The sequence below is a fragment of the Lynx rufus genome, unplaced genomic scaffold, assembly GCF_022079265.1.
Source record: "Lynx rufus isolate CCGP_SWC_20201006 ecotype Redwood Valley unplaced genomic scaffold, mLynRuf1.p SCAF_3, whole genome shotgun sequence".
In the NCBI taxonomy this organism is placed as follows: Eukaryota; Metazoa; Chordata; class Mammalia; order Carnivora; family Felidae; genus Lynx; species Lynx rufus.
Window position 1 is genome coordinate 104919023 of NW_025814845.1, and position 7067 is coordinate 104926089.

General features: G+C 34.6%; 1 non-coding gene across 1 annotated transcript; it reads left to right on the plus strand.

The window, feature by feature from the left end:
• Positions 1 to 6169: 6169 nt before the first annotated feature.
• On the plus strand, positions 6170 to 6276 carry LOC124521361 (U6 spliceosomal RNA). Its single transcript, XR_006964461.1, has one exon. It is a non-coding gene; the product is annotated as a U6 spliceosomal RNA (small nuclear RNA).
• Positions 6277 to 7067: the final 791 nt, after the last annotated feature.

A 7067-nucleotide genomic window follows, 5' to 3' on the forward strand; every position in this document is an offset into this window, starting at 1 on the left:
TGTCAACTGAGTTTTGCAATAGGCACTCTGAGAGATGCTGTAGGTAAACTTCTAAAATATATTTGCTGAATTCAATTAACTCTTCCGCTCTAAAGATAACATGCTTTAGCTATCATGTACTTAAAACAGTAGAATTCTGGTTTTATTTGGGTGTGTGCACTTGTTTTAAGTGTACAAATGTATTTTCAAAAAGACCTATGATGCAGTAACTTCCTTATAGCAACAACTACTATCTAAATAGGAAAAAAAAGAATATTTTAAAATTCATCTATAAGGTGACAATAAAATTTCTACATTATTGTTACACTGGACTTCATTTTATAAAACAAAAGAAAATCATTCATTATTCAAAATACACCAAAAAATAAAAACAGGAATATAAAATCAAGCTTGCACAAACATGCTGTGTATAGAGAATGGAGTCAGGATAAATTGGGTAAAACTTCACTTTGCAACAAGTAAAAAAATCTTTTTGACTTCATGTAATTTTTTATACATTTCAATATAAATCAAGTATATGAAATCATCTTGATTACTACCATCATGCTTAATCAACATTCCTTTGCAATGTAATCCTTTCCATTTCTCCATTTAAACTTTTCCAGGTCTAACCTGGAACTCCTCTATTATTAATAAAACATGAAGTGACTTAGTATATTTTAATTTTTCCCTAAATTTGCTCCCACTGGCAACCATCTATCATTTGCTTGATATGGGGTTCATAAATGTTTACATGTAACAAAAAGCAAGAAAAACTATGTAAAAATATAACAAATATACTACAGAGCATCTACAAATCTAGAAAAATGGGAAGCTAGCATATTTTTGTACTTTTCTCAGTTTAACAGTTGAACCCATTTTCTTAAGCTTAAAGATATTTGACCTGAAAAAGTGTCTAGAGGTTCGAACAAAAAATACATTAAGCATGTTAATGGGAATTTAACAAATATACTTTAAAATAAGTTTATGCAATGTTTACTAATCAACTGGACAGTCTTTAAGTATACTCCACAAAAAAAAAAAAAAAACAAAACTACCCACAAGTAACTGGACATTGTTTTTAAATTCTTGAGATAGATTATTCTCCAAATCTCATTTATTTTAGCTCCAGGAAACACTGTCACCAAAAGTAGCCACAAGTAAGTGATTGGTTACATATTATATACTTCTTTTAAAAATGACCTATTTTTTCATGACATGCAAATGTCCAACATACTGGCCTATATGTAGATTTTTCAAATATTCAAATGTTTAGCACTGACAGTTTGAAAATATATGATGTTTCCATTTTCCATTATTAAATTATTTTTGCTTTTTAAATATTATATTTTTATGCATTTATTATTTTAAAATCTATATTCCATTATGATGCACTAAGGAAATGAAGAACAAAAATTTCTATATTTATTTTACAAAAATTACATATTTTTACCTAGGAGACAATAAAGAGTTACTGAAGTTACATTTAACTTAAAAGTTTAATGTGGGCTTATTTAAATAAAATTCTATTGTGTACAACTGACTTCATTTCTTTGACTCATCATTAACATAAAGTATAAGTAGTATCTACTTGACATCAACAAGCTGATAAGAAGATTAAGGAATCTTGTTTCATTTCCAATTCTTTTGTCTATAAGCAATCAAATGTTTTTATCATCATTTTTTTCTTTTATGGAAGCTTTTAATTTTATCATGAAGTTGGAATCTACTTGGCTATACTGGCTACAGTAGAACACTGAGTCCATTCACATTTAAGACATTTTTTAAAATATTCATAATATTTTTTAGGTCACTAAGTCTTAAAAATCACAGTCTCCCAAGAGCAGGAGTCAAGGCAAGAGAAAACATATCGAAAACATTTCTTCCCTCCTGGCCCCAAGAGACACAGTAAAATATGAAATGACTCCCTTACAGCAATGGTCCCACACATCTGCCAAGCTAGTAATAGGCTTCTGTAATGGGATTTGAAAAAAACAAAAACTCTAGAGATGCCCAGTGCCAAGATGCAGCCCACTAGAGTGCATTTCCTGGACATTAGTTCCTCAGGATCTCTGTAGAAAAAAGGAGTTCTATAGTTAAAGATCTCTGGAAAATAGTGCCTACAATATACACCACCCTCTTAAAGTTATACAATGCATATAAAAGCCAAAATTCTGCTATAAAAATACCAATATTTAAAATCCTTCTCTGGGTAACTCAACATTTTTAAGACTGATTGGACTGTGAGGATTGCTATGGACTAAATGTGTCCCCACAAAATTCATAAGTTCCAATTCCTATTCCCCAATGTAATGGTATTAGGAAGTAGGGCCTTTGGAAGGTAATTAGGTTTAGATGAGGTCATGAGAGTGGGGCAGCCCTGATAGGATGAGTACAACTATGAGAAGAGGTAGAGACACAATGGCTTCCACTCTCCACTATGTGAGGTGTGCAAGAAGGCAATAGTCTGCAAGCCAGGAAGAGGGCCCTCATCAGAATGAACCCAACCATATTGACATCCTGATCTCAGACTTCTCAGCCTCCAGAACTTTGAAAAATAAGTGTTTTGTTCAAGCCACACAATCTATGATATTTTATCGAAGCAGCCCATGTGGTCTAAGGTAGGGCTTTCATTTCTTTTTTATATTATATCTATTATATAGTTACAGAGAACATACTTTGGCAACACTGATACAGGCTATCAGAAGGTTTTACATAGGAAAGGAGAATGAATATGTTCACTTTGGAAATGTATCACTTCAGCTATATTTGTAGAGAACAGGTGGAAGGAAGGAAATCCTAGAAGCAATGGAGGTAGAAAACACTAATAGAACAGATGAAGGAGAAGTGATGGTTCCAGGCTTTCTGGGTTGAGCACCTTGGTAGATGACAGCTGTCATTGACTGAGATGGAAAGGACTAAAGGAGGAAAGAGTCGTGGGGGAAGATCAAGCCATCGCACAAAATAATTAGTTATACTCCATGTGTACGTATTTCTTAAGCAACAGTACCAAATCCATCTCATCATTTTATTTATCTTAGGGTATTGCCCCGCACCGGGCTCTGTGCTGACAGCTCGGAGCCTGGAGCCTGCTTCGGATTCTGTGTCTCCCTCTCTCTCTATGCCCCTCTCCCACTTGTGCTGTGTCCCTCAAAAAAAATAAATGTTAAAAAAAATTAAATATAGTCCTGAGACCTACACACATAGATTTTGTTTCAGTAGGTATGAAGTGGAGCCAGAGAATTCATATCCCTACTCAACTTCTCAGGTACTTGATCAGACTGGCTTGAGGGTCACAGCGAGATCTTTTGCCTAGCCAGATCTCTTACACTTAGCAAGTGCTTAATGACATTAATTCTAAGAAGAACCTTATAACCCAGGGAAGAACAGGATTAGAATCTTGAGTTTTGGGAACTGGGAAGTAGTGAAACTCTAGAGAGAAGAGGAAAACGAATACAGGCAGTTAGGATGCCTGAGGCCTAGTACCTGCTCAAACAGTAATTGGACTGATCTTCATTTGCTTCATCTATAAAATGGAGACATAATGACTATTCTGTCTCCAAAATTCTGTGTTTTCAAGATGTCACATGGTGGGTGTCTGCAATGGGAAATTAGGAGGGCAATGATGTCTTATTTTATTAATGCAGATAGGACATAAAAGGCTTAGTCTTTAGTATAGGATAAATATTGTTGAGGGGCCGAAACTAGTAGGATGCATTCTATAGAACATTGATGCACAGAGGTCAAGAGGTTTCTCATGCAAGAGTGTTTTACTTGTTCTTGTTACCATTCTATTCCAAATGATCCATCATCACTGAAAAAAACTATTTTTATGGCAAGAGTTTGTACCTCTATGAGAGAAGTAATTTTCTTGAACAGTTTGCTGGATCTACACTGAAAGCCACTTATACTACTTGGAAACCACTTGAGTTAATTTAAGAGGCCAGCTCCTTTGATTTTCAAGTTACTGTGAAGAATATCACAGAAAATCAGAGAAAGAGATAATGATTTCAGGTTTAGAGCACTCTTTCTATAAGGAAGGCAAAGAAGGGCATATGGATGTTCAATCAGGCCATGATAGTACGTTCACTTTGTCACTATAACCCTGCCTCAAGCAGCAATTAACTTTCAAGTTTATTTATTCAGTCACTATTGTGTGAATTTACTATATCAACAAGACTATATTAGTGTCTCTTACATCTTCCTTCTTCAAATATACCAATACCCAACCCTCTAAAAATCTATAGACTTTGCAAACAGGAAAACAAAAAAAGCCACTGAGCCAGAAGAATATGGTGTAAGTATATCATTCACTACTCCATTTTTAATTCGGCTTTCAAAGCACTGATTCTTTTATCCTTCTTAATTTGCTTTTGATAAGCTATGCTTAAGCTTTTTATCCATCCTGCAGAATAGAAATATTTACAGCAATGTATCCAGTCACTACAAAACAATTTAGTTGCCTCATGAAATCCATTATAATGGGATTTTTACCTGCTCTTGACTATTCCATGGCCCCTCCCCCTCCCCCACTTCCCACTTTCTTTTTCTTTACCAACAGTCTGATGAATCCAGCACGAGATGCCTGATACACAGCTGTGTAATGATTTATGCATAACAATATATCTCATTTGGCTCTTTCTGGTGAAAGTTTTTTCTCTTACCTGTGATATCACAGTGGACCCTGTCCCAGGTCCCAGATCTTCTTTCTGTTCTCTCTACCAGTACATTCCTAATATTCAGAGAATTAAAATTTTTCATACTTCCAAATTGGCTTACCCACGCATAATTATTTAAAAATACTCTGTTCTTTGAAACATGGCATTTTACTGAATTATGAACCTTACAAAACAGATGCTAACTAAGAAAGCATCTAATATTAAAATACAGATTTTCCAATACTGGATTATGATCTTCTGGGAAACAAATTTTTAAGGATCATCTGGTTGCAAAATGTGATTTTAGGATTAGAACATCACAAGCACTTAGCGTATTTTTTGGTATGTGCACTATAAAAATTAACATCAAGAGAGTTCTCAGGACTTCAGGATGTAGTGAGTGTCAGAAAATCAATGAGGGCTATACAGTGTCTGAAAAGCTACATTAAAAATACCCAAATTTCTCCTGATAATAAAAGTGGCACTGGAAAAAAAAAGTCATATTGAAATAGCACTCATTATTACAAACCACTGCTAATCATTGGCACATTCACTATAGCTCTTCAATCCCTACAAGTTTACAAATCACTCAAACTGTTACAACTTTACCAGTTTCTATTACCTCCTCTATATAGTGTTGCAGTTTACAGGTGTCTTCCCTTTTGATTCCTTTATTAAATACACCTTTACACACCTTCCAAAGGATTATCCAATGAAGTTTGATAGCACAAAGTTAATTTAACATCCTAACCTTTAAAAAATGGAGTTCATTTGGGCATTTTAAAACAACAAAATAAATGGGGGGGGGGGAGAGTTTTTCAAGTCCCAGGGGTGAGAATGACAGGCTGTCTGGCAAAGAGAAATATGACTAAAACCAGTTTATAATAAGTAGTAATCCTAAGAAAAATGCTCTTAGATCATACAGCCACAATAAACTTTACAAGACCAAGCCAAAAGGTCACTATTTATACCTATTTTCTGTTATTGCTTTCTTTAAATAAAATCACAATATTACCATTGGTGAAGAGCTAATTCAGTGAAACGATCTCTGAAAATCCAAAGTAAATTCCACTTATAATTTTGTAAATGAAAAGAAGCTGGTGCAGGTATTAAAAATTATGCACAGTATGCCAGCTTTTCAAACAAAATTAATTGTTCACAGAAAAAAGACAAATGGAAGGAAAGAAGGAGACATCTAGCTATCAAATCTTTCTGTAACATACACATACAGACACATTTTGAGATTCATCCACAATGCCAGGTTCATACTTGATCTTCTGCAGTGGTAAACATCTCCAAACCTCAGCTTTCTTTGCTATAAAATAGCTAATGTGCCAAAAATAATACCTTCATCTTATTTATAAACATTGCATACATCTGACCAATATTTTCATCTAGCAAACTAAGAAGCCTCGACGATGTGAAAAAAAAAAAAATAAGAGACAATTTATTATCTTTTTTTCATTTTTTGGGAATAAAGATGTATCCACTCCTGCAGTGCATATATAATTTTCATATAGAAAACCTAACAAGTGCTCACTTCGGCAGCACATATACTAAAATTGGAACGATACAGAGAAGATTAGCATGGCCCCTGCGCAAGGACGACACGCAAATTCGTGAAGCGTTCCATATTTTTTTAATAAAAACCCTTGAGAAAGTCGGGATAGAAGGAACATACTTAAAGATCAAAAAAGCCATTTATGAAAAGCCCACAGCTAACATCATCCTCAACAGGGAAAAACTGAGAGCTTTTTCCCTGAGATCAGGAACACGACAGGGATGCCCACTCTCACCGTTGTTGTTTAACATAGTGCTGGAAGTTCTAGCATCAGCAATCAGACAACAAAAGGAAATCAAAGGCATCCAAATTGGCAAAGATGAAGTCAAGCTTTCGCTTTTTGCAGATGACATGATATTATACATGGAAAATCCGATAGACTCCACCAAAAGTCTGCTAGAACTGATACATGAATTCAGCAAAGTGGCAGGATACAAAATCAATGTACAGAAATCAGTTGCATTCTTATACACTAGTAATGAAGCAACAGAAAGACAAATAAAGAAAATGATCCCATTCACAATTGCACCAAGAAGCATAAAATACCTAGGAATAAATCTAACCAAAGATGTAAAGGATCTGTATGCTGAAAACTATAGAAAGCTTATGAAGGTAATTGAAGAAGATTTAAAGAAATGGAAAGACATTCCCTGCTCATGGATTGGAAAAATAAATATTGTCAAAATGTCAATACTACCCAAAGCTATCTACACATTCAATGCAATCCCAATCAAAATTGCACCAGCATTCTTCTCGAAATTAGAACAAGCAATCCTAAAATTCATATGGAACCACAAAAGGCCCCGAATAGCCAAAGGAATTTTGAAGAAGAAGACCAAAGCAGGAGGCATCACAATCCCAGACTTTAG